Source organism: Anastrepha obliqua, unplaced genomic scaffold (assembly GCF_027943255.1).
Source record: "Anastrepha obliqua isolate idAnaObli1 unplaced genomic scaffold, idAnaObli1_1.0 ptg000063l, whole genome shotgun sequence".
Lineage (NCBI taxonomy): Eukaryota > Metazoa > Arthropoda > Insecta > Diptera > Tephritidae > Anastrepha > Anastrepha obliqua.
In genome coordinates, this window is record NW_026562202.1 from 1 (window position 1) to 5,000 (window position 5,000).

The following is a 5,000-nucleotide window of genomic DNA, read 5'->3' on the forward strand; positions in this document are numbered from 1 at the left end:
CATTGCCACAACCTGCACTCCTGTGTCCTTCTTGCCCGCACCTACGGCAGACATCCTTCTTGGCTCTGCATTCTGCCACCCTGTGATCAAACCCCATGCATCGGAAGCAGCCGGGCGTCAGTTGGTCTGGCCGTACCCGGAAGGAAAACCACTTTATGTAGCAACGACCTGCTTCCAGGAGGGCGGACATTAGCATGTCCGTTCCCTCAAGGACAACATTCGTCACCCCATCGGGGCTGACCTTCCAAGGACGGCTGATCATCCTCACGTCCTTCTCACGGCACCCAGGGCTGAACTCCTTGAGGTTCAACCGGAACAACTCTCCCATGAAGTCTTCAGGGGAGATCTCCGTGTGGACCCCCTGGACCACAACCCTAGGCCCCAGCTTCCGGCGTATGCTCACATCGAGCCCCACTTCGGAAAACTTGGCATTTTTTGCCAAGTTATCCCTCTCGGCAACGGATGGGGTGCGAATAATCGCACCTCCATCCTTCAACGGGCGCACCTCGTGCACCCTAACCCCCATGGAAGGCCCTACCTCCTTCACCACTTTCTTAATCACCTCCTTGGAAGTAGTGGGGGTTTTACCCCTCACTACGACCGACCAGGTCTCAACTGGCTTGGGCACCGGCAACGCGGGCAACACAGGCGCAGGCGCCTGAGGTGCCGGCATCATCGCTGCACCAGCCAGCGCAGCTCCAGCCGTCCTCCGAGGTGCTTCCTCCCTACTTGTCTTTGTGGCTTCTAACCGCCCACGAAGATGGGCGATCTCCGCCACCATCTCCACAAAAAGCTCCTCGAACTCCAAGGAGTATCCCAGGAGGTCCTTAGCTAAACTCTTCGGGACGCCGTCCATGTCTATGACGGCTCCACTAAAGGCCGTCACAATGGACTTGAAGCGCCCCATAAACTGCGCCCCAACTTTCTTGCGTTCGGCATCCCCACCGATCGCACCCAAACCTTTCAGGGAAGCACCCAATTCCCCACGGATTTCCTCCAAACGCTTCCCTGCGGGACCTAATTTTTCCCCCGTCTTCCGCCCCTTGCGCCCACTCCCAATCTTTCCGCTTTCGGAACCACCCTCGCTTCCACTCACCTTTTCAGGTACCCTTAGGGTTACCTTCTCCACCGGAACCGCTGTACCTCCAGCGGTCTTCTTCTTAGTACGGGGAGGAGACCGCAAAATCACCTCCTCCTCTCCGGACGTCGTCTCGTCCATTGCAGACGATGGCACCGCCGAAACGCTTGGAAGAGGGGTGTTCGCCCTCTTCCTCACTCCTTCTAATTTGGGCATTGCCCAACTCTCCACCACTAAGGTTGCCGAGTTCGCCGTATAAAGGCCTCCCGAGCAACAACAAAAACTGGGTCCCTTTTGGGCAACGGCAACTACTGCACGGCAGGAGTGAATCCCGCACAGGCACGCACACAGCGGCTGCACCTATCGGCGAGCCAAAGCAAAGCGCGAGGGCGTAGCCCACAGCGCCAACCAAAGGTTTGGCAAAGGCCACCACCAATGCCTTGCCGGACAGAACACTGTTCCCCGAACAAGGACGGGTCGACCAAGGTGGAGCTAACGCCGAGCTCGACCGCAGGCAAAAACACAACACGCTTTGGTCGTAGCACCTGCACAAGGTATTCAACCTTGGCGCAGTACTGTACCCACGCACAAAAGGGGACGCTCTTTTTGCTGTTGCCAAATATGGCAATATAGCGGCACGACAAACCTAGTGTACGCCCGCACTGTACTTCCACGCCGAAATGTAACGGCACACGCACACGAGAAGGACGCCAAAAATTAGCGGCACACGCCAAAAACCACGCCAGAAATAGCGGCACTCAAAAGTTGTAAACAACTTACCAACAAGGTACACTTGTACGCAATGTACAGCCACGCAAACGGTGGCGTCACTAGCACAACACACCACGCCGAAAAATAACGGCACGCCCGCAAAGTTGTAAACAACTTAATGGAAAATTTCCAACGCTGTATCTAGCGGCACTCACACGCACGCACAATGTGTCTGTAGCACGGAGTATATTGGCACTCACTGGAGTGTCCAACAAAACTACCGTACGGCACTTAATCACTCGTAAACAGTGTACAGCTACTACAAAGTAGCGTCACTCGCACAACGGCACTTTCAATCACAATTAATTGTAAACACTGTACCGCTATGGTACAGCCACAACAATATTAGCGTCACTCGCACAACTGTAATACACCGGTTATCACACACGAATATAAACGCAAAAGAAATCGCAAAAATCGCTAATCACCACTTAGCACACGACACGTCCGCACTATTCAACAGTCAAACTGAGAATGAGTAGATAGGGACAGTAGGAATCTCGTTAATCCATTCATGCGCGTCACTAATTAGATGACGAGGCATTTGGCTACCTTAAGAGAGTCATAGTTACTCCCGCCGTTTACCCGCGCTTACTTGAATTTCTTCACTTTGACATTCAGAGCACTGGGCAGAAATCACATTGTGTCAACACCCGTTAGGGCCATCACAATGCTTTGTTTTAATTAGACAGTCGGATTCCCCAAGTCCGTGCCAGTTCTGAATTGATTGTTAATTGATAATCGTTATAATTTAAAAGGAATATATATCGAATGATATAATTCCTTAAAAATTTTAGCAAGAAAGTTCCACAATTGGCTACGTAACTACTATCCGGGGAACAAGAATCGTAATTCTCTATTTACCCAGAACGAGTACATAAACCATGGTATTGCTTCCCAATCAAGCCCGACTATCTCAATCTTCAGAGCCAATCCTTATCCCGAAGTTACGGATCTAATTTGCCGACTTCCCTTACCTACATTATTCTATCGACTAGAGACTCTTCACCTTGGAGACCAGCTGCGGATATTGGTACGGCCTGTTGAGAAGTTTGCGTGACCCCACCATAAATTTTCAAGGTCCGAGGAGAAAATATCGACACAACAGTAAATGTCATGCTCTTCTAGTCCATCTACCATATCTCTCTTCGAAAGACTTCCATGGTAGTACGACTATAAAACAGAAAAGAAAACTCTTCCGATATCTCTCGACGGCTTCTTTATGGTCGTTCCTGTTGCCAGGATGAGCACAAGGCCCATTTTTAATAACAAACGGATACTCAACAGGTTACGGAATTGGAACCGTATTCCCTTTCGTTCAAAATAATTCAAGTATTTTAATTATTTTTAAATATATTTTTATTAATATTTTTTTTTATTAAAAACTTGAAAATTTTCGGCTTTCGCCTTGAACTTAGGACCGACTAACTCGTGATCAACCACTGTTCACACGAAACCCTTCTCCACTTCAGTCCTCCAAGGTCTCATTCGATTATTTGCTACTACCACCAAGATCTGTACCAATAGCGGCTCCATGCAGGCTTACGCCAAACACTTCTAAGCACACTATTGTACCCTCCTACTCACTAAAGTTTCAAAATTTATAAATCAATCGAAATTGTTTTATAAATCATCTACTTTAGCGGTAATGTATAGGTATACAACTTAAGCGCCATCCATTTTAAGGGCTAGTTGCTTCGGCAGGTGAGTTGTTACACACTCCTTAGCGGATTACGACTTCCATGTCCACCGTCCTGCTGTTTTAAGCAACCAACGCCTTTCATGGTATCTGCATGAGTTGTTAATTTAGGCACCGTAACATTACGTTTGGTTCATCCCACAGCGCCAGTTCTGCTTACCAAAAGTGGCCCACTGGGCACATTATATCATAACCTCAACCTTCATATCAAGAAAGGTGAGGTTCTTACCCATTTAAAGTTTGAGAATAGGTTAAAATCGTTTCGACCCTAAGGCCTCTAATCATTCGCTTTACCAGATAAGATTATTTTATATAATTTTTAAATGCACCAGCTATCCTGAGGGAAACTTCGGAGGGAACCAGCTACTAGATGGTTCGATTGGTCTTTCGCCCCTATACTCAATTCTGACAATCGATTTGCACGTCAGAACTGTTTCGGTCTTCCATCAGGGTTTCCCCTGACTTCAACCTGATCAAGTATAGTTCACCATCTTTCGGGTCACAGCATATATGCTCAAGGTACGCTCCAGTTAGAGGTATAAATAATAATAAATTATCATTATACATAACTATATGGAACGCCCCGGGATTGAATTAATTGACTATTTATTAAAAAATAGACTAAAAATTAATCCCATTATATTTAAGTTAAGTTAATTATGCCATTAAGTTTAATATAACTCAATGACTTGCACATATGTTAGACTCCTTGGTCCGTGTTTCAAGACGGGTCCCGAAGGTATCCTGAATCTTTCGCATTGTTAATCATATAAATGCATACAAATAAATATTAATATCATAGATATTAAATTTTTTGTAAAATTCAAAAAATGAATTTTAGCATTATATATAATAAAATCTATCAACACTTTATCAAATCATTAGTATTTATTTTATGTTAATATGCTTAAAAAGCAAATTAATTTAAATAAACTTAATATCACCAATGATCTTTTGATAAATACTTTATTATGTTAATAGATTACAATGTCCTTATATGAAAAAAATGCACATTATTTTTTTAATTATTTAATGATGAATTTTTCATAATGGATATTCAGGTTCATCGGGCTTAACCTCTAAGCAGTTTCACGTACTATTTAACTCTCTATTCAGAGTTCTTTTCAACTTTCCCTCACGGTACTTGTTTACTATCGGTCTCATGGTTATATTTAGTTTTAGATGGAGTTTACCACCCACTTAGTGCTGCACTATCAAGCAACACGACTCTTTGGAAATATCTTTCTAGTAATCATTAACGTTATACGGGCCTGGCACCCTCTATGGGTAAATGGCCTCATTTAAGAAGGACTTAAATCGTTAATTTCTCATACTAGATATTAAGATATTCCATACACTGCATCTCACATTTGACATATAGACAAAGTGACTTAGTGCTGAACTATTTTCTTTTCGCTCGCCGCTACTAAGAAAATCCTTGTTAGTTTCTTT

At 44.9% G+C, this 5,000-nt stretch overlaps 1 pseudogene; it reads right to left on the minus strand.

Annotated features, from left to right (window-relative positions):
• Positions 1–2,287: 2,287 nt before the first annotated feature.
• The window catches only part of LOC129251682 (large subunit ribosomal RNA), a 2,770-nt pseudogene continuing 57 nt past the window's right edge, over positions 2,288–5,000 (minus strand).